This window comes from Dermacentor andersoni, chromosome 8 (assembly GCF_023375885.2).
Source record: "Dermacentor andersoni chromosome 8, qqDerAnde1_hic_scaffold, whole genome shotgun sequence".
NCBI lineage: Eukaryota > Metazoa > Arthropoda > Arachnida > Ixodida > Ixodidae > Dermacentor > Dermacentor andersoni.
In genome coordinates, this window is record NC_092821.1 from 153,853,582 (window position 1) to 153,877,136 (window position 23,555).

The 23,555-nt window shown below is 44.7% G+C and overlaps 1 long non-coding RNA gene across 1 annotated transcript in view; it reads right to left on the reverse strand.

Moving 5' to 3' along the window:
* Window positions 1-1,268: 1,268 nt before the first annotated feature.
* The window catches only part of LOC129383310 (uncharacterized), a 48,428-nt gene continuing 26,141 nt past the window's right edge, over window positions 1,269-23,555 (reverse strand). Inside the window, exon 3 of the long non-coding RNA XR_008611177.2 lies at window positions 1,269-1,840. This is a non-coding gene — a long non-coding RNA (uncharacterized lncRNA). The remainder of the gene's footprint in view (window positions 1,841-23,555) is intronic.

Genomic DNA, 23,555 nt, shown 5'->3' on the forward strand with positions numbered 1-23,555 from the left:
CGCTCTAGCTATGTTTACATGAACCCAATAAAACTGGATTGAATCGGCTTGCCGAGCGTAAGGGCTAGCGGGTCGCGTCGAGTGAGAGCCGAGGCGAGAGCCGAGGCTAGAACACAAATTTTAAGTAAACATAGTAACCAACTAACCTGTGAAATCTTCGAAGCAGCGCACATCGCCTGGTCAAAAGACGCATGCGTCAGTAGCCCCTCCTTATCCGTTACGTCCAAAGAACTAGCATCTTCAGCGGGGGGGGGGGGGGGGGGGGGGGTGATATGATGATTAAAGTTATCTGCCCTGTTCAGTGCAGCGTGTAGGAATGACTGTGAATATATGTATAGTTTTTTTTGGGTTTCTTCTGTTGGTTGGAGCGGTTATATATGCATGGTTCCAAGCAATAAACTTCAGTTGCAAGTAGCGCTCGTCCGTGTCGTTTCTCTCTGCTGTCCCCGTGAATACCGCGCTGTTCTGTTTCAAAGAGTTTTATGAACTCCACTGCAAGGGGTGGGTTCGCCCGCCCTAACAGCTTGATAAAGTCCATGTAAACGCGGTAGGGTCGGGCTGGCTGGATCAGCTCGACTCTTGACTCGACCCGCTCGCATCGAGTACATGTAAACGATCGAGTCAAATCTTTACCCAAGGAGAAAAATTCTGAAAGGCACACAGATGAAATACTCACTGGAGTGTTACGCGTCTTAAATGGCGCTATTTTCAATATTGCCGTTGCTTTTGATGCACTAGCTTGGCGTGTACAATTCAGCACACAGTGCCTGAAGGGGCTATTTGCGGGATATCGACCCAGGTTTGATTATATTTCCACCGAAATTGGCTCGTTTGCTTGCCCAGAAAGCCATTCACACAAATCAGAAAATAGGGTAAGGGGCTGGCGAGAGCCAAAGAAAACTTAACTTTATATGTTACGACGGTTAGCGGGAGAAACCTTGTTCTTTGTTCTTCGATGCAGATCTACCTGGGAGGCTTGAGGCGGTTCATGGCGAAACTGGACGTCGTGCGACCGTCCGCCCTCGTGAGAGATGTCGACGCGGTGCGTTTCTCCGCTGGCTTCGCTCGTCTCTTGGCGTGACTTTACTCGAATCAACGGGTCGTCGAACGGTGTATGAAAATCGCTTAGCGCCTTGTGTGTAGTACAGCTGACTATTTTATATTGTGATACACCATGATAGTTTGTTTCCCTTGAACACAGATTTTTTTTCTCTTTTAATCTTTTTGGTGAGGTACAACAAAAAAGTACGATTTATTCGGCTTTATGTAGTCCTCTAGACGTGTGCGCGCAGCAACAAATGGCTTGCCAGGATCACGCAAGGCCAGTCATGCAATAAGGGATACGCGAAATCAGTCGGACAAGTGTGCCTCCCCGCACAACTTGTCCGACTCGAGAGGAAGCTCGGATAGGCACCTCCGAGTTGCCCATTCAAATACATGTGAAACGCAGAATACTGCTGAATCGGTGTAAGCAAGATTTCTTTTAAACTTAAGGAATAACTAAATCTATACTGTAATCTATGTTGCAAGCAGAATTTCAACTTAGGTACTTGAAGCACTACAAAAAGAAAGAAAAAAAAAATGCAGAGAGTTCGTAAACTAGAAAAAGAAAGGAACAAAAGCCTTCGTGCTATGAGAACTTTGGTGATTTCCAAAACACCTACAGTAACGCACACTTTCTCGCAGGCTGCTCAGCTGCCTCTGTCCACCGAAGGCGTCCGACAGGCCTTGAGCACAGAGGCTAAAGGTAGGTCCTTATCTAAATAAAATCCGCGTAGTGCGAAATGTTCTTACGCACTTGTGGCGTCGTTTGCGGCGTATCGGCGAATCAGTCCCAGGGCTAAATAGAAAGAATGAGAAAAAATCAGAGGAGTGTTATTTTGCCGACTCTGAAAGTTAAGGAGGTCTTAATGGCGCTAAGGCGACATCAGTCGACTCCGAGTTCATTTACTGCTGCACCAGCAAGCTCTCACCAAGAATGTTAAAGAAAGAAACAGCTGGAATGACAGCTCCCGTGGCTTTTTACTAGAAAAGGTGAAGTCAATGCGTGCCCCTCCTTCACCTGAAATATAGAGCCTTGACGGGTGATCTCGATTTACAGATTAAGTGACTTGACTCTGTTATTGAAATGCTAGGCTAATATAAATATAAAAGCTGGTTCTTCCCAACGAAAATAATAATTTCTTTTGAATATTGCTGACATTTTCCCCAATGCAGTATGTCAGATTTCCCACTAAAACCAGTAATACAGTGATACACGTAGATAAGTATCTGTTTGGTAAAAATAGGCCATGATTAACCAAGGAGGTTGATTAACTCGTAAGAAGGGTGCGAAAAGCGCTTCTTCAACATTTTTTTTATCGTTTATATATAGTTTCATCGTGCTCCTCCTGTCAGTCGTCACGTTCGGGACATCGTTTCCACTCCAGCACTTTTTCTTTAACCTCCTTGGCTCTCACAGCTGCCACCGCCATTTTCTCAACTTCTTCACGATCGTCGTCATCATCTGCTACAGTATGCGTTGCTGCGGCCTCCTAGATACATGCACATGGCGCCAGCAAGCTCTAGAGTAGGCGTGACGCACAAAGCACTGCTAAAAATAGGTGGTGGGCGAATTGACGCTATGCGAAAGTTTCCTTTGAATAACAGAAACAGATCTCAGAGGCTGCGCTCTTGCGGATTGCATGCGCCAGAAATGATTGTGAAGCCGGAAACACATATTGGCATCCACGTTTTAGACACTGCCTATTGCCAAGCGCGAATATTATGCCATAGCTTATTGTTTAGTGCGTCCGGCTTCCAACAGCACATTGTCGCAGCGGCATGAGCCCGATGCTCAACGGTGGTGTTTCTCTTTGCCATACTGTGAGGAGCTGAGAGTGCAACGGCGTATCTGAAAGTCCAGACGGACGCTCCAAAGCCAGCTTCGAGCTTTTAACTGCCGTAGCGGTAAAAAAAGAGGCAAACGGGTGACGTACCAAGAGCGATTTTCGTGCCCTGTGTCGCATGTTACTGACGCTAACGCTCTACCAACCGCGCCACGGTTGTCGGGTTGTGCCAGTCGGGACGCAGTGCAGTTACGAAGCACATGCTTTAATTTTACAACAAACACATGGCCTTGTGTTCGTAGAGCTTTTCTTTTACGAGCGTTGTCCGCAATTGGCGATCACCGCGGTGGCAGTTTCGTTGTCACGTCATTGGCCACTTTCTGTGCTGGCTGCCCCACATCGGCTTATTGTTTTTTTTTCTAATTTGGCAATCTGAAGCAGCAGAAGCTTGATGTGGGTGAGTTGGTTGAGCATACTTGATGAAAAAAGAGCGCTACGAAGACGAGGACGAAAGAACAACATGTACGACAGACAAGGCGCTTTGTCTGTCGTACGTCTTGTTCTTTCGTCCTCGTCTTCGTAGCGCTCTTTTTTCATCAAGTAATTTGGCAAATACTGTCAGCCTTGCACAAGTTATTGCAAAGAGTGGGTTTCAAAGTAAACAAACAAGTATAGATATATTTACAAAGTAAATTTAGAAGTAATGGAATGAAATAAATATATGAGTGAATTGACATATTTAGACTAGTCTACCAATTCTGAGCGAACTCAACTGGGATGTTTAGTGTATCTGTGGTTGATACACATAAAGAAATAATGGGTTCAAAAGCATACGGTAGGCACTGCCTATTCGTGAGCGGCAGCTTAACGCTATCCTTGAGAAGTGTGCAATTGTATTCTAGCGGTGCTAACATGTGGGACAGAAACTTGGAGGTTGAGAAAAAAAAGCTTGAGTAGGAGGTGAAGACCACGCAAAAAGCGATCTAACGAAAAATTTTAGACGCAACCTTAAGAGCCACAAAGACAGTGGTTTGGATTACACAGCAAGCGGAACTAGCCGATGGACACGAGTAGGCCATGCAATGCGTGCAAGGCAGATGACCAGTAAAGTCACAGGATGGGTGTCGAGAAGACGAGCATTCCTTGACGGCGGACAACTAGAGATGGTGTGATGAAATGAGAAAATCCGCAAGCTTAGGATGCGAGAAAGGGGTAATTTGAGATCGCCGGGAGAGGCCTCCATCTTGCAGGGGACATAAAATAGGCTGATGATGATGTTTCCCAGAAAGTCAGCAGTCAGTCATAGCGAAAGAAGTGTGGGCTCATACGTCCGCAATCTATTTCTATACTTTGATATCGAAGGAAAAAAATGACTTTTAGAATCTATAGACTGTGCAAACATTTTGTGATTGTTGGATATGATACTGGCTGATGAGAAATCGATATTACGTAAGAAAACTTTTCTGAATACGGGCTCTGATTTCTAGATAAATTGTTCGGCCTGAATGTTCCTCTTGTTTCGAACTATTTTTTTGACAAGCTTAGCTGCTTATTCAGCCAACTTGTGGTGAGAGCGTTCGTTGGTAGGAACCTTATTCATCTAGCCCTAATGGCCCGCATGGTCGCAGGAATCTGCAATAACTGGATGCATAGCTTTCGTAAAGTAGGGACAGACGCAGCCATTTTTTTCACTCGTCAGATAGTACAGCTGCGGCATTCCACTGCATTGTATACTGCTGAATCGCAGTTCAGCCTCGATGGCGATTAATGCCAATCAACGACAAGTCCGAACACGAACGGCATAGATAATACTGCAGCACTCTTCTGTTGTATATTTTCATGCAAGGCCAATAAGAACTAAGAGTTTTAAATTAAATCATCAGCATCTTCTTCATAATCATCATCAGCCTATTTTATGTCTGCTGCAGGACGAAGGCCTCTCCCTGCGATCTTCAATTACCCTTCATGCACCAACCTATTCCAACTAGCACCCGCGAATTTCCTAATTTCATCGCTCCACCCAGTCTTCTGTCTCCCTCTACTGCGCTTCCCTTCTCTTGGTACCCGGGTATTCTACAACCCTAATGGTCGAACGGTTATCTAACCTGCGCATTACATGACCTGCCCAGCGCCATTTTTTTTTCTCTTAATGTCAATTAGAATATCGACTGTACACGTTTGCTCTCTGACCCAAACCGCTCTCTTTCTGTCTCTCAAGGTTATGCCTAGCATTCTTCGTTCCATAGCTCTTTGTGCGGTCCTTAACTTTTTCTCAAGCTTCCTTGTCAGTCTCCAAGTCTCTGCCCCAGATGTCAGCACCGGTAAAGTGCACTGGTTATGCTCTGTCCTTTTCAGTGATAATGGTAAGCTTTTAGTCAGGAGCTGACAATGTCTGCCGTATGCGATCCAGCCCACTTTTATTTTTCTGTGAATTTCCTTGTTCTGATCAGGGTTCCCTGTGATTAATTGACCTAGGTAAACGTACTCCTTCGCAGACTCTAGAGGCTGACTGGTGATCCTGAACTCTTGTTCTCTTGCCCGGTCATTCATCATTATCTTTGTCTTTTGCATATTAATCTTCATCCCCACTCTTACACTCTCTCTGTTAGGATCATTAGGGAAATAAACCAGAGGGAAACGTGAGGGAAGTCACATCTACACGAATTTGACTAAACTTCGTCTTTCTGGCTTCGGATCACTGCGTAAATAGTAACATTAGCCTTTCTGAAGTTCATTTCTTTCTGCAAAGTTTTTGTGTAGCAATAAGCAGTCGCATTTAGCCTTTAACCATTCATTAGCTGGTAGTTCAATCTGTTTACCGTTCTGCTCACGAACATAATGTTCAACGAAAAGCATTTCGATGAGGTTACATGAAAAATAAAAAAATAAAGAAGAACTATGGTGTACTCCAATTTACGTGTCCGTTCAAGAATCGAAAATTGTAACAGCGCTAACACATGTAACCACAAAAGAACAAGGACGAGACACAAGCGCTGTTTTTCTTATCGAAAAAAGAAAATGTCATTGCGCATCGATGAACGTACGTACCGGCAATCAACAGAAACAGAACCAGAAAACAAAGCTAGAAAAAGGCAAGATATACTAACAGACAATCAATTCAGTAAGCGTGATTACAAAGACGGCGCCGAATACAACAACACACGAAGAAGGGGACACGAGACAAGCTCGTAGGCGCACTACGTGCTTGTCTAGCCCACCAACACATGCTCAGTAAGCGGTCGCTTCTAAAAACTCAAGCTCTCCAGCAAATAACGATACTGAGCTTACGCACTTGCTGCCATATTTATTTATGCGGAATGCTTCCAAACTGGTACTCTTACCGAGAATCTCTGTTTCTCCCAGCCGAGACTCGCAACCTCTGCATTTAATTATGTGCGCGACCAAATTCGCGTACTGGTCCTTTAAATCACTTAAATTTCGGACATGGTCCCCGAAGCGGTCATTGATGCAGCGGCCGGTTTGGCCGACATAAAGCATTCCACACTTCAAGGGAATAGCGTAGACCACTCCCTTGGAACACTTGACGAACGGTTTGTCATGTTTTACATGAAAACCTCATTTTTGGAGTTGCAGATTCGTGGGCATAATTGTGCCAGCTTGTTGGGTGCCGAAAAAACAACGGACACCCCATGCCTGTTGGCGACCTTCTTGAGATTGTGCGAAGTCTTGTGTAGGTATACGGCACTACGAAAGGCTTGTGGGTCTTCGCAGGGTCATCTTTTCTTTGCGATCCTAGCTTTAGCTTTTGAAAGAGGGTCTCAGACACAGCAATCAAAATCGACCAGGGCAACCCCGCCGCCAAAAGTCAGCTGGCCTGATTCTCAAAATATTGCTCCATTAGGTGCGGGCACGATATTGAAGAGATGATTCAAAACAGTGCGAAGCTGTAGATCTTTTTACAGTATTGGAATGCACTTCTTTTGTGGTTACATGTGTTAGCGCTGTTACAATTTTCAAATCAAGTATGCACCAACTCGCCCAGAAAGAAATTTTAACGTTAAGGAATCCCATGGAGTCGAAAATAATATTTGAAGTTTGCGGACTCTGAACCTTATTATTTAATTGACCTCGCAACATTCGATGGTTTTCAGAACATTACAAAGAAAACATAATTGTCTACATGATTAAAAGTAATTGTGCATGTGCAGAAAATCGTAGTCGACTCAATAATCTAGTTATCTCTGGGATCAAAGAGGTACTGAACAAAACTTCAGCTTCTTTGAAAGAGAACGTAATCACTAGCGTATTTGAGGAAAATATGGGTGTAAAGGGCCCTTGCTAAGAGCGTATCCATCGCATAGGATCTAGAAATGGAGGAAAAAAAGAGACCAGTCATTGTACTTTTTTTTTCTACGGCAAGGCGGTGTTATTTGGCAATGCGCGTAAATTGAAGGGACAGCTCTATCCCACAACGATGACTATTCTAGAGAGGTGTGAATAAAACATCAGCATCTCTGGGAGTGCGCAAAAAGGAAGAGAAAACAGGATGGACACGTGGTGTAGTTGTCTTACGATAAATTGATCATTGATGGATAAGTGTATGCGTGTAACAGTGTTACTCAATCTGTTTCGCCAGTTAAGCACCAGTTATTCACGGGTAAATCGTAAGCTGCTAATCCCCAATGTAAATTGTCGAAGCGTTAAAAATAAAATAGATTTGGATGGATGGATCAGTTCAATTGGAGCCAGTATTGTAGTTGGGACTGAGTCATGGCTTGCCGAAGCAATCTCTGACAACCAAATGTTTGCATATTTTTTGTAAGTGTATTGCAAGGGTCCATACATGGTAGATGCGTATTTGTTCTTGTATCGCGCCTACTGCAAACAATGAAATTCACGTTGACAGAAATGCAACAGAATCAATTCGGTGACGCACTGTACAAATCGATGGATCAAAATTTGGTGTCGGCGCCTTTTACCGCCCCTCCAAGAGCGATCCTACTGTACTGGGTGAGTTGCAGGCACGTACCCAAGGGGGGGGGGGGGGGGGGGGGGGCCGGGGGGCCCAGGCTTTCCTCCCGAAATTGGGACGCATACTCCCCCCCCCCCCCCCCCCCCCCCCACACACACACACACACTCACCGTCCACGCCGCCACTTCTCAAACACATTCCTAAATCGCCGCCAAATCAACGTTGAGACTTGACAGCTATTCGGCAGTCAACATTTTGCTGCCTTTTTCACTCCTTTTGGATGGGGTAGTTATCGGCATCTACTGGGATGTGAAGGCCAGTTTCCTCATCGATTCGGTGACCACGCGATTCACTCGAGATGCATTCAGTTGTCACCGTCTATTCAACGGTCACACGCATCGCTGTTGGTTCGTTAGTTCAACATTCTTTGTTTAGACTGATCTAGGGACCAGGAAAGGGATTCGGCTCGTGGTCAGCGGGTCTGTATGCACGTAGAACGAGCTGCGGCCGGAGAAAACGCCACTTGCGTTTAACTTTTCCCTTTGCTTCATTATTTCATCGAGTGACAGCTCGTCGAAACGCTGACAGATCCTTGAAACCATACGCCCGTGCTATGGGTTAGATAAGGTGGAAAATAAAATAATGCAAGACAGCGTCCATCATCAAACTCTGCAATAACCCTTAAACTCATAGGCAATACGACTTTCACCCATTAACTCGTCTGGTTGTTCCCTAATTGTACAGCTCTTTTCGTGCAAAATTGCCAACTGGAAAGAAGAGTCGCAAGGAGTTGAGAAATTAAGCGATCTACTAAGGGAGAGAGCCGAGGCAACAGCCAAACAGGAAGGAAAAGCGAAAATTAACAAATTTACCCATTGTTTACGAAAATATTTATGGATCAACATTTTTTTAGTTAACTAGGAAGTAGAGAAAACGCCGCCTGAAGTGGAGAACAATTTCGCGTGTACTGAATGACGCTTATACAGTTATCATTCGACCCGCCTGACGTAGCCTCTTCTCTGCTGTGCTTATATATATAGGTGTCTTCCTAACCTTCTGCGGTGGGCGCAGTACGTTTAGAATACCAGCGTCCTGCGCCCTACGCGCTTGTACGGGACTGGCGACAACGCATCGCTACGTAACTTCCCAAATAAATATGCGAGTTGGTTGTGGCACTTGGTAGATCAGTAAGCGAGGGATCCAAAAGAACTGTGATTGTTCCGCAAATAGATATTTCTCTATAATTCTTCCAGAGCGCATTGAACAAGCGCTACTATAGTCGGCTACAACTTAAGCCAGCCACTGTTCCTCCGCGAGGCTGCAAATAATCCGTACTTCAAACTTTTCCTGTTACCCAAATAAGGCGGTAACCACAAAAATAAAATTAGTAACGCGTAAATTTAGAACTTTTCCCTCGCCTATTATAGGAGAATGGCGAAAGTCTAATTCTTTATTGAACTGAAATAACATGCTTGCTTCGCTGCAATTATTTATTGTCAAGTTTCACTTCAGTTGGCAGTGAAGTTTCATGAGTAAAACGGATTCAACAGTGAAATGAACTGCACTGCAGACTTTTGAAGTGAAATGCTCAGAGTCCATACACTTTGTCCATGTCTGTTGCACACCTCATTGCTTCCGCCGGTGAAAAGGCTCTTCAAGAACAGCAGACGCTCTGAAGGTATCAAGTACGACGCCATGTTGAAAAGGCCGCATGATGACGATTTTGTTTGCTTCTGTGATTGGCTGGCGGAGTAACACAACTACGCGCGGTCCATGTGCCGTGGTTGCCAACTGCTGTATTTTTTAAAGTTGTATTCTACTAAAGTAATCTTTATTTTACGCTTTCGGTTATTTACTTGTCCTTGACACTGTTCTTCCTGCACTTCTTTAATGAGCGAGTCCATTTGACAGGGTTCCTTGTTTGCCAAGTAAAGGAGAGGGGTATCGCATAGGCGTAGCTGTAAAACAAACCTTATTTCATTTCTCTTTTGTGGGTTTACACTTTTTTATGGCGAATCGTGGGCGTTATTCACATATCTACTAGTAAAGGTACCCCCCCCCCCCCCTCAATTGCATAGAAAAGTTACCTTGGCTTGCACCCCCCTCCCCCCCCCCGAAAAAAAATCCCGGGTACCTGCCTGGTGAGTTGCATAGGATTGTGTATTCCTTTTTAGAATTTATACTGCTGTGTGATGAATTTACTGCACCGGATTGTACTTGGCTGAATGATGCGTGTCATAATTCTGGCGGCACTGTGTAATGCAAACTGAAAACGCTGATACCTTTGGTTTCTTACAGTGTGTTTCGGAACCGACTCGTTCTATTCTCGACTTGCTGCTTTGCAACGCGCCTGGTGTAGTGAAAGAAGTAAGGGTTGTCCCCGGCATTAGTTACCAGTGGGCTGTTGCTGCAGATATATGTACATGTTCTGTCCGAAAGAAAAAGAAAGAATACAGGAAAGTTTTCTTTTTTGAAAAGGGGGACTGGGCAATAGCTTCTGAAAAGCTTACGCAAAACTTTTTGTCGTTCGAATGCATGGCTGGTGACCTAGATGTCAATGAATTTTGGCTGGTATTTAAAGGAAGGGTATTTAAGCTTGTTAACGCTTACATACATTGCACCTCATGTTGAAAACTAAAGAGTGGGGTGAAGCCGTGGATAAACGGCTCTCCAATTCGCATGATGAACAAGCGTCACAGTGCGTTTTCCACATATTACGCAAATAAGATAAGTATGGCTTTCTCAGGCTACATGATTTAAAATTATTGTGCAAGGAAGAGGCCCGGGTTAGACGCAAGAAATACTTTGAGAACTTGGCATCTGCTTTTAAATCGAGCAAAAAGTGGTTCCGAATACTTATGAGACGATGCGGCAAAGATAACATCGGCATTCTAGATATACTACACGAAGGTAAACTTGTGACTGACGACGCTGCAAAATCCAGACCCTTTCAATAAATATTTTGAATCCGTATTACTTCTTCCCTGGGAAATCTGCCATTCTTCAACCCTAATCGAAGTATCAGCTAATGGCTTAACTAAGTTATGACAATCTATCGATCCATCCAGAGCGACAGTTCCAGATGGACTCTCACCTAACCCGAGTATTAAAAAGATGTTCTGTAGCAGTAGCAAATTACTTCTGCGTAATGTATAAATCACTTGGGAAGGGCGAAATTCCGGTTGAGTGTAAAACAGCTAGTGAAGTATCGGTGTTCAAAAGTGGTTCTAAAAGCGTATCGAATTTCGGGCCTATTTCGCGTACGCCTATATGCTGTAAGCTTCTCGAGCACATTATGTACTGTGGGTTAGCGAAACACCTCAATGCAAATAATTTTTTTGGCTCATCAGCATGGGTTTTAGAAAGTGTTTTTCTGCACTACACAACTGCTTGAATTTTATGACGCTGTAGTTTTGTGCCTTGATAGAGGAAACGAAACTAATTGTTTATATTGGAATTTCTGTAAAGCATATGGTACGGTACCGCATTTGTTGCACAAACTAGTTAACATAAACACTAACAGAGCAGTGGTGAAGTGGATTGCAGATTTTTTGGTTCAAAAGAAACAAGCAGTTGCGCTAAACGGTACGTGCTGACAAGAAGTAAATGTCATATCTGGTGCGCCGCAGGACTGTCGTCTTCTTTTCCTTATCTTCATCGATGATACATCCAATGGCCTGTCCTGTAAAATGCGATTATACGCAGATAATTGTGTCTTTTATTCAAATGTGCACGACGAATATGACTGTACGCTTCTCGGTGCCGATTGGAAGCCGATGGAAGAATCGATGCCCTCAAACACGGGAAAATGAGCACACGTGTCTTTTACAAAGAAAATTGACAAAATAAAGACAAAATAAGCATTAAGCAGCCAGGAACAAAGAGATATACCAAGAGTAAAATACTTAGGCGTCTGGTTGTGCAAGATGACTCATGGTCAGAATACATTAATAATTTAGTTGGAAGGGTGGGGCGCTCTCTTGGTTTTATAAATCGTAAGTTAAAACGTCCGAGTAGAGAGGTAAAAGTCGTATACAAAACACATGTGTTGCCTGTTTTGGAATTCGCATTTCCTATGTGGGATACTGTACCCACTGCACATTGAATGCTCTTGAACGCATGTAGTCGGTCGCGGCATGGTGTGTCCTGGGGAAATACGACCGGTAGTCAAGTGTTACCAAAATGAAGGGAGACCTCGGCTCGGTTTCTCTAGCGCGGCGGCGTGGGAATCCACGCCCTAAGCTGTTTCATCAAATATATCACCATGAATTTGGAATCTCTCCCAGGACGTATTTTTATCGTCCGCGGTATGTTTCATCGCACAAAGATCGTGATTGCAAGGTTAGGTTGTATCACTCCAGGACGAACCTGTTCAGGTATTCATATTTTGCCCGGACCATCGAAGAGTGGAATAATTTGTCAGCCGAACGATGACTGAGACAATGTCGACTTGTTTTATGAACAGTCGCCCTCTGCAATAATGCCTTGATGGCGCTCCGAATAAAGAGGTCCCCCGCTGGTCAGTCGGCTTCCGAGGTGTAAGTGCGCCCCTCGCGTGCGCCGACACGGCGGCGGACACAGCGCGTGATCGGGTTGCCGACGGCGCTTGCGCGCGTGCGCTGCATCGTCTGCCGAGCTGCGACGTCAGCGCCAAGAAGTTGGCTCCGACAGTACAGAGTGGGTGCCGCAGAATAGCAAAACCACTTGCACCTTTTGAAACGAACGGCGCGGTTCAGAGGACGCCATTGCTTGACCGTTTAAACGAATGGCAAAGCGCAGCATCTCGTGAACTGGTTCATGTGGTGCAGTCGAATCGACGAACGTACCTGAGGTAAAGCCACGTGATAAGCGTCGTTCCCATGTGCGCTAAGTCTGAATTCCGTCCAGTAAGTTTTCCAGTAAATATTAAATGTGGTTCCCCAAAGGTTGTCGCTGAAAGTTTTGAAGAAAGCTTATCGAGGGACATAGGTGGTGTCCAAGTGTACGCCCCAATGACGGTTGCCCCGTATAGTAACAGAAATAAATTTCGAAAGACATACTTTTGCCGAAGGAAGCAATCGCAGTGCCGGAAACACGTCACGGACTCAATGCTTCGGACATCGACTGCTGCAGACATCAAGCTCGAGGTGGAGTACTTCGGCAGCGACCTCGTGGACCTGGTGGAACGCTTCGCGGCTTCGTGGGCCCGCGAGCCGGACGCCCTGAATTCGATGGTCAGCCGGCGCTACGGTGACTACGTAGGCCTCGTCGAGCCCTTCGCGGGTCTCAACAGCCTGGTCGGCGTGGGCCTCAGCTCAGTGTTCTTCCTGATCGTCACCTTCTACTCGACGGGCGTCGCCTTGTTCAACTGGTCCGGCGACGCGGTACGTCCGCATCGCGGGTTCAGTTCCCGGCTCGTGTTCCCCTTTATGAACCTTATGACCATCGTCGTCGCTCTGGCTTTTTTTCGACGCCTGGTATGCTAGAACACTAGTTCAGGACGACCTCTTAATCTTTTTCCCTTACAATAAATATCTCCTTATCAGTCATTATATATATATATATAAATTAAATTATGGCGTTTTACGTGCCAAAACCACTTTCTGATTATGAGACACGCCGTAGTGGAGGATTCCGGAAATTTTGACCACCAAGGGTTCTTTAACGTGCACCTAAATCTAAGTACACGGGTGTTTTCGCATTTCGCCCCCATCGAAATGCGGCCGCCATGGCCGGGATTCGATCCCGCGACCTCGTGCTCAGCAGCCTATATAATATATAGGCTGCTGTATATATATATATACATATATACATGTAAATAACATATATATATATATATATATATATATATATATAGATATATAACAGGATATAGAAATGCCTTCTTTTATTTTAAATTATTTAGTAATACTGCATTCCAATACCTTGGTCCAAGCAGAAGGGGTACTACAGCAAGCAAAAAGAAAATACTGACAGGTGTAACTAATGTTGCATGAAATGAACCTGATGCTTAAAAAGAAGCGGGGATCACCATGCGAGCTTAATGGTAAGGGTAACGCCAAGATATTTATATTTTTCGATTTCGGTGACAGCTTTGTTTTTGAGCTGGTAATGAAATTTGCTGAGATTTTTTTCTTGTTACGCGTAAACGTACGGTTTTTCCGCATTTTCTTTCTCTCTAGAGCTTCGCTTCACCTCTTCTCCTTCTTCTTCTGGTATATCCCCGACAACGGTCACATGCGATGTGAGTGCGTGCGGTGAATGCACGTGCCATTATGCCTTCGTCTTTATCACCAATACACCGTTGCCCTCTTATAGGGCGCACGAAGCTGCGCGCGTTGTTTAAAGATGGTTTCTGTCTTGTAGCTATATATATATATATATATATATATATATATATGTGTGTGTGTGTGTGTGTGTGTGTGTGTGTGTGTCATCATCATCATCATCAACCTGGTTACGCCCACTGCAGGGCAAAGGCTTCTCCCATACTTCTCCAACTACCCCAGTCATGTACTAATTGTGGCCATGTCGTCCCTACAAACTTCTTAATCTCATCCGCCCACTTAACTTCCTGCCGCCCCCTGCTACGCATCGCTTCTCTTGGAATCCAGTCCGTAACCCTTAATGACCATCGGTTATGTTCCCTCCTCATTACATGCCCAGCGCATGCCCATTTCTTTTTCTTGATTTCAACTAAGATGTCATTAACTCGCGTTTGTTCCCTCACCCAATCTGCTCTTTTCTTATCCCTTAACGTTACACCCGTCATTCTTTCCATAGCTCGTTGCGTCGTCTTCAATTTGAGCAGGACCCTTTTCGTAAGTCTCCAGGTTTCTGCCCCGTACGTGAGTACAGGTAATACACAGCTTTTGTATACTTTTCTCTTGAGGGATAATGGCAACCTGCTGTTCATGATCTGAGAATGCCTGCCAAACGCACCCGAGCCCATTCTTATTCTTCTGATTATTTCCGATTCATGATCCGGATCCGCGGTCACTACCTGCCCTAAGTAGATATATTCCCTTACCACTTCCAGTGTCTCGCTACCTATCGTAAACTGCTGTTCTCTTCCGAGACTGTTAAACATTACATTAGTTTTCTGCAGATTAATTTTAGACCCACACTTTTGCTTTGCTTCTCCAGGTCAGTGAGCATACATTGCAATTGGTCCCCTCAGTTACTAAGCAAGGCAATATCATCAGCGAATCGCAAATTATTAAGGTATTCTCCATTAACTCTTATTCCAAATTCTTCCTAATCCAGGTCTCTGAATACCTCCTGTGAACACGCTGTGAATAGCATTGGAGAGATCGTATCTCCCTGTCTGACGCCTTTCTTTATTGGGATTTTGTTGCTTTCTTTATGGAGGACTACGGTGGCTGTGGAGCCGCTATAGATATCTTTCAGTATGTTTACATACGGCTCGTCTACACCCTGATACCGTAATGCCTCCATGACTGCTGAGGTTTCGATTGAATCAAATGCTTTCTCGTAATCAATGAAAGCTATATATAAAGGTTGGTTATTTTCAGCACATTTCTCTGTCACCTGATCGATAGTGTGACTATGGTCTATTGTTGAGTAGCCTTTACGGAATCCTGCCTGGTCCTGTGGTTGACAGACGTCTAAGGTGTTCCTGATTCTATTTGCGATTACCTTAGTAAATACTTTGTAGGCAACGGACAGTAAACTGATTGGTCTATAATTTTTCAAGTCTTTGGCGTCCCCTTTCTTGTGGATTAGGATTATGTTAGCGTTCTTCCAAGATTCCGGTACACTCGAGGTCATGAGGCATTGCGTATACAGGGTGGCCAGTTTTTCTAGAACAATTTGCCCACCATCTTTCAACAAATCTGCTGTTACCTGATCCTCCCCAGCTGCCTTCCCCATTTGCATAGCTCCCAAGGCTTTCTTTACTTCTTCCGGCGTAACTTGTGGGATTTCAAATTCCTCCATACTATTCGCTCTTTCATTACCGTCGTGGGTGCAACTGGTACTGTATAAATCTCTATAGAACTCGTCAGCCACTTGAACTATCTCATCCATATTAGTAATGATATTGCCGGCTTTGTCTCTTAATGCGTATGTATGTATGTATGTATGTATGTATGTATGTATGTATGTATGTATGTATGTATGTATGTATGTATGTATGTATGTATGTATGTATGTATGTGTGTATGTATGTATGTATGTATGTATGTATGTATGTATGTATGTATGTATGTATGTATGTATGTATGTATGTATGTATGTATGTATGTAAAGTGAGAGTCCCGGGATCCGGTACCTAAACAGGCACTTGTAGGTTGAGGACGCACGTGCGAAATAAAAAACGAGTGCGGAAAAAAAATTCTTTATTTGCTACGTCTCGGCCTGGGTCTGGCCTGTATATATATATAATGAACGAGAAGAAAGGAAACCGAGGGCCCGATGTTTAATAGTCATATTATAAGAACCCAACAAACAAAGACACCAAGGATAGCATAAGGGAAATGACAGGTGCTTATTAATTCAATTAAAGAAATGATACATCAATGGAAATGAAAGTGGATGGAAAACCTGGTTGCAGATGGAGCACGAACACATGTCGTCGCGTATCTATCTATCTATCTATCTATCTATCTATCTATCTATCTATCTATCTATCTATCTATCTATCTATCTATCTATCTATCTATCTATCTATCTATCTATCTATCTATCTATGTCCCTTTATATATATATATATATATATATATATATATATATATATATATATATATATATATATATATATATATACACGCGCTCTTTGTGTTTTTCTTATTTCTTTATTTATGTCGCTACACGGTTCGATGTTTGAAGCGCACATATCTGAAATATTCATATTTTATTCCATTCCAGTACTCCGCTACTGGAGCATTCGTGCGCAAGAAAGTCCGTCGCTGGGTTCCGTTGTGGTAGTGCGTGGGCTATATTGCGGCGTTCCCAGTACCGTGTCTCGATCAGTGCTATAAAAGAACTTCAGTTTGGCCTAGTTGGTGTTTAGTGCATATCATACCGACCACAAATAAAGACGGGGACAGCGGAAGACAACACATAAAAACCACCCGTGTTGTTTATGTGTTCTCTTCCGCTGTCCGAGTCCTTATTTGCGGTGAATATGATATAAGTGATATAAATATTCTCGCATGATATTCGTAAACGTGTGCGGCGGAAAATCCGTACGCGTTGATCAAGCTTTTCTAGCTTTGCAAAAATTTCCCCACGTTTATCCCTTTGGCCATTCGGCTACACTTTTCAAAGCTGTACACGCTCACGGCGTTATTTTGTCTCGCGCATCAGTGCGCGAAGCTTGGGCGCAACTGCGCACTGATCCTCAGCAGCAGAATTATCGGTATTTGTGGGCCTCGTACAGTGTAGGATAAAGCATTCGGAAGTGGCACTGTGTGCCTGCGTCGTATGCTGTTCTTGCGTCGTCGTCCGCTAACGCCTAATGCCCGAGGACGTCTTGTCACGGGCGCCTTGCGCGCACCTGCCAGAGGGCGCTGTGCAATTTATCACTGCAGCATCGGCCGCACCTACCGCTCAGTTGCGATGTAAATGAGACGAAATTAAAAACGGCAGGGAGCCACGCATCGGTTTCTTCTGAGTGCCATGCACAACAGAGTTTCCTACTAAAGTCACTAGAGGGAACTGTGGCGCTGCGGTAGGGCGGTTGAATTACACGAATTTTTTCTCATCTTCGCGATTGTGGCTTCAGACGTTCGTTTGGTCTTGTTTACTGCTAGGCTGTATCCACCTTCACTGACCGAGGCAATCCCACTTTTCAAACGCAGAGGGCAATAAGACGGCGCACATGCATAATCGCAGGGAATTGCGGCAGCGCACTGTTCTGTCGAAAGTGGTGAGGCTGCAAAGTCACAAAGCTGTTTGAAGCCATAAGGAAGAAGGTTAGGAAAATCTGCGTGCCAATTAATCAGCATTCTTCCAGGTGTTGGCGGAAGCGCCATGGCGCTTGAGCTCCCGTAGACACTGGCGCCAGAGTTACCGCTAGTAATTATTTGTAGAAAACTCTCTACTACGCACTGATCTTTTCCGAGCAGAAGCGCGGGTACGCTCACGCTAAATTCTAATCTCGATGGCAAGCATGCCAAATCATGCGAAGCATGCGCGCTTGGACATATTCAGATGTCGGGCACTCCTGCCTCGCGATAAGCTATCGGAAGTGCCACGGTGAATGTGTTCATCGCGTTGATCGCATTTGGCTTCCGCCGCTCTCTGGGCTGTGTCTTCTCGCGCTGCAAGCTGTCATCTGTGCGACGTGGCCGCCGCGGTAGCTCGGTGGCTGTGCATGCATGGCGGTCGCGGGTTCGAACCTGGCCATGGCGGCTACATTTGGGTGGGGATGAAATGCAGGACAAAAGAAGGGCAAAAGGAGTTAGGAAGACAAAGGAAGCATATACAGTGCTAAAAAGCGGGCACGCCCTGCGCTACCGGGGCTTAGAGGAGGGACGAGAATTTGGAGTCGGATTCCTGATTAATAAAGATATAGCTGGTAACATACAGGAATTCTATAGAATTAACGAGAGGGTGGCAGGTCTTGTTGTGAAACTTAATAAGAGGTACAACTTGAAGGTCGTGCAGGTCTGCGCCCCTCATCCAGTCATGATGACCAGCAAGGCGAAAGCTTCTATGAAGACGTGGAATTGGCGATGGGTAAAGTCAAAACAAGATACACTACACTGATGGGCGACTTCAATTCCAGGGTAGGCAAGAAGCAGGCTCGAGACAAGTCAGTGGGGTAATATGGCATAGGTTCTAGGAAAAGCAGGGGAAAGTTATTAGTAGAATTTGCAGAACAGAATAATATGCGGATAATGAATACCTTCTTCCGCAAGCGGGATAGGCGGAAGTGGACGTAAAAGAGCCCGAATGGCGAGACTAGAAATGAAATAGACTTTATACTCAGCGCTAACCCTGGCATCATACAAGATGTGGACGTGCTAGGTAAGGTGCGTTGCATTGACCATAGGATGGTCAATGCAACGGAAGAAACTGGTACATAAGATGCCGATCAATGAGTTAGCGGTAAGAGGGAAAATAGAGGAATTCCGGATCAAGCTACAGAACAGGTATTCGGTTTTAACTCAGGAAGAGGACCTTAGTGTTGAAGCAATGAACGACAATCTAATGGACATCATTGAGGAGCGTGCAATAGAAGTCGGTGATAACTCTGTTAGACAGGATACCAGTAAGTTATCGCAGGAAACGAAAGATGTGATCAAGAAACGCCAATGTATGAAAGCCTCTAACCCTAGAACTAGAACAGAACTGACAGAACTGTCCAAGTTAATCAACAAGCGTAAGAGAGCTGACATAAGGAAGTATAATATGGATAAAATTGAACATGCTCTCAGGAACGGAGGAAGCCTAAAAGCAGTGAAGAAGAAACTAGGAATAGGCAAGAATCAGATGTATGCGTTAAGACACAAAGCCGGCAATATCATTACTAATATTGATGAGATAGTTCAAGTGGCTTAGGAGTTCTATAGAGATTTATACAGTACCAGTAGCACCCACGACGATAATGGAAGAGAGGATAGTCTAGAAGAATTTGAAATCCCACATGTAACGCCGGAACAAGTAAAGAAAGCCTTGAGAGCTATACAAAGCGGGAAGGCAGCTGGGGAGGATCAGGTAACAGCAGATTTGTTGAAGGATAGTGGCCAGATTGTTCTGGAAAAACTGGCCACCCTGTATACGCAATGCCTCATGACCTCGAGCGTACCGGAATCTTGGAAGAACGCTAACATAATCCTAATACATAAGAAAGGGGACGCCAGAGACTTGAAAAATTATAGACCGATCAGTTTACTCTCCGTTGCCTACAAAGTATTTACTAAGATAATCGCAAATAGAATCAGGAACACCTTAGACTTCTGTCAACCAAAGGACAAGGCAGGATTCCGTAAACGCTACTCAACAATAGGCCATATTCACATTATCAATCAGGTGATAGAGAAATGTGCGCAATATAACCAACCCTTATACATAGATTTCAATGATTACAAGAAAGCGTTTGATTCAGTCGAAACCTCAGCGGTCATGGAGGCATTATGAAATCAAGGTGTAGACGAGCCCTATGTAAAAATGCTGAACGATGTCTGTAGCGGCTCCACAGCCACCGTAGTCCTGCATAAAGAAAGCACAAAATCCCAATAAAGAAAGGCGTCAGACAGGGAGATACGATCTCTCCAATGCTATTCACAGCGTGTTTACAGGAGGTATTCAGAGACCTGGATTGGGAAGAATTTGGAATAAGAGTTAATGGAGAGTACCTTAATAATTTGCGATTCGCTGATGATATTGCCTTGCTTAGTAACTGAGGGGACCAATTGCAATGTATGCTCACTGACCTGGAGAAGCAAAGCAAAAGGGTGGGTCTAAAAATTAATCTGCAGAAAACTAAAGTTATGTTTAAGAGTCTCGGAAGAGAACAGCAGTTTACGATAGGTAGCGAGGCACTGGAAGTGGTAAGGAAATATATCTACTTAGGGCAGGTAGTGACCGCGGATCCGGACCATGAGACTGAAATAATCATAAGAATAAGAATGGGCTGCGGTGCGTTTGGCAGGTATTCTCAGATAATGAACAGCAGGTTGCCATTATCCCTCAAGAGAAAAGTGTATAACAGCTGTCTGTTACCAGTACACACCTATGGGGCAGAAACCTGGAGGCTTACAAAAAGGATCCTGCTTAAATTGAAGACGACGCAACGATCTATGGAAAGAAGAATGACGGGTGTAACGTTAAGGGATAAGAAAAGAGCAGATTGGGTGAGGGAACAAACGCGAGTTAATGACATCTTAGTTGAAATCAAGAAAAAGAAATGGGCATGCGCTGGGCATGTAATGAGGAGGGAAGATAACCGATGGTCATTAAGGGTTACGGACTGGATTCCAAGAGAAGCGATGCGTAGCAGGGGGCGGCAGGAAGTTAAGTGGGCGGATGAGATTAAGAAGTTTGTAGGGACGACATGGCCACAATTAGTACATGACCGGGGTAGTTGGAGAAGTATGGGAGAGGCGTTTGCCCTGCAGTGGGCGTAACCAGACTGATGATAATGATGATGATAATGATGATGATGATGATAATGATGAAATGCAGAAACGCTCGCGTTTCGTGCGTTGGGTGAACGTCAAAGAAGCTTTGAAGGTAGAAATAGATCCGGAGTCCGCGACTACGGCGTGCCTCATAATTAGGTCGTGGTTCTGTCAAGTGAAATTTTCTTAACGGTGAAAAGCTTCATCTTCATACGCAGAAGCTTATAAAAGAAAGAAAGATAAGAAGTTTACGCTGTTCACAACCGTGCACATTTCATAGGAGTGCGCTATGAGGCCTACCGACTACACGCCCGGTGATCACACTGCTTACAGGAAAAGCGTCGCATCAAAAGCAGCTGGTGCCTGTTCCTGGGTGCACACGTGTTCCTTCTGCCGTTCGCAGTCGGTATGGTACTAACCATCGTCGGAGTGATCACGGGGTTCACGCTGCAGCGCTGCGCATGCGACGTGGTGGCCGACCCGACAACGCCTGCCTTCAAGGACGTGATCAGGTGCGCCTTCATTTGTGTCTGCGGAGCAGAACGGAGCGCACGGCGAGCCTACGTGTCTTATGGTTTCTTCTCGTCGTCTCTTGTGACATTCACTGTTGTCAAAAACCCTCTTGGTACCAGTGTGACGAGCGGGACAGGCGTTCCATTCTTCTGGAAGAAGAAAGCCTATTGAGTGAAGCACCGTGGACGGTAGATTTTGCTTTAGCCGACAACGGAGCACACTGGGATACACTTATGATTCATAATGGAACTTTTATGTATTAGCGCCCATTGCCTGTTTACTTTTCGTCAGGCGTACACTGATAAGATTCGGGTACCTCATTCGTCCGTCTCACTTAAGATATTGTACCACAGTGATGCAGCAGTGATGTAACAATAGCCACTGGTGAGGCTGATGCCTGACATCAGGTACATAGATTGATATCACGAGAGTCCAATGAAGAACCGAAGAATTGATGTCGGTATCGCAGGTTTCCGGATCACGATTTGTGTTGTGTATTTAAACGGCCGTCATACTAAGCGAGTTGATCTTTCCTGCGGTACACGAGGCGAGTCTCGCATGTAGTAACCGCAGTCTAATTTCCCTTGCCCTAGATTGCCTTCCACCATGCACATTTTGTACCACCCTTCGTTGTGTGCTCTTTACTTATATAAAGTTTGCCCCCCTCGTGTGGTGGATATGCCTCGATATGTTCCAAGAGAAGGCCAGTGGAGCTTAGGGAAGCAAGAACCTGGAGTTACTCAAAATCCGTAGTGTACTGTGCGAAATGTACACCGCAAGGTGCGCAAGAAATGAGAGGCACAAGAGGAAAGAGGGCCATACAGCGCTCTTTACGTGCAGCGTGGTTCAGCCAGCTTGCGAGTGATCGCTAGTACGTCAACTTGCCTTATAACTCCGTCCCTGTGGCTTCTAACGGCAAATTGGGCTAGTTGGTGAAGTCCCACCTTTTCTTGCGCTGGCGTGAGAAAACGACGAACGAGGACGAACACAAGCGTACGAGACGGAACAGGTGAAGCGCATACTAGCACCTCAGAGTGGATATAGTTAGCGCGTCACCTGTTCATCCTCATGCGTTTACGTTCGACCTCGTTGAAGTTGCTTCCTCACGCCAGCGCAAGAAAAGTTGGGACTTCTAGTGGTCTCACGGCTTTGCAAATTGACCACATTCAACAAATATTGCGTTATAAATGCCAATACTTGCAGCGACTGTGCATGTCCAACGAGTCTTATTGCAGTCTTCGTTTAGCAAAACTTGGTCGGTGAATAAAATCAGATGACGCATAGTAAACAACGCCACAAGAACGTCTAAAGCTAGAAGCATGAAGGCCAGACAAATCCCTGTACTAACTATCACTGCCATAGTAACTGAACCATCGCAGCGCCGGATTTCCTGTGGAATAATTTTAGTAGAAAACTCTATGTATCGATCCAGTAAAGCACCAGGATTTGCAGTGGTAAAAAAAAAAGTTAAGGAAGAAATCAGACAGACGAGAAAGAAGCAAGACCAACGTTTTCCAAAATTTATTGCTGGGCTAGTCGGTCTATGCTTAGGAGCTGAATACTGGTAAGCTCAATTTCCAGACGGGACACAGGATAGACACATAGACACATAGCGCTTGTCCTGTGCTTATGTGTCTATCTTCTGTCCCGTCTGAGAATCGCACTTACCAGTATTCAGTTCCTAAGTAAGTACAACCGTTTTTGTTGTCTTTTTTTACGGCTGGAAATCATGGTGTCACTACTTAACTGCGTGCGTAATAATTATTTCATTATGATTCTGACGTTTTGAAAATAAAGAGAAAAAAGAAAGAAGACAAAAAATAGAGAACTGCAAGAAACGTCTCAAGAAAAAGAGCCCGTTTTCTGGCGCTGTTATTTGCCCTGGAACATCATGGACCAACAGCTAACTGTCCTGAACTATAACCGTTAGCGGGATTTATCGTCCTAGAGTTTCGAACTGAGTGAAATATACCAATGGTGTAGTATGTACTCCCTTTGCTCTGATTATTTATTTTTTTCTCTCCGGCTCAGCGTTTAATGCTTGCTTATTTATATCTGTATAACATATATCGGTGCTTCTTCTGCGAGACAATCGTCCACTCTATGCTGAAGGCTTTATGATAAAGCGCGCAGACAGCTCTCTAAAGAAATAACCGAATGAATAGGTGAAACTTCACCGCTCAATGTCGGCCCAGGTTCGGGATGAAAGTT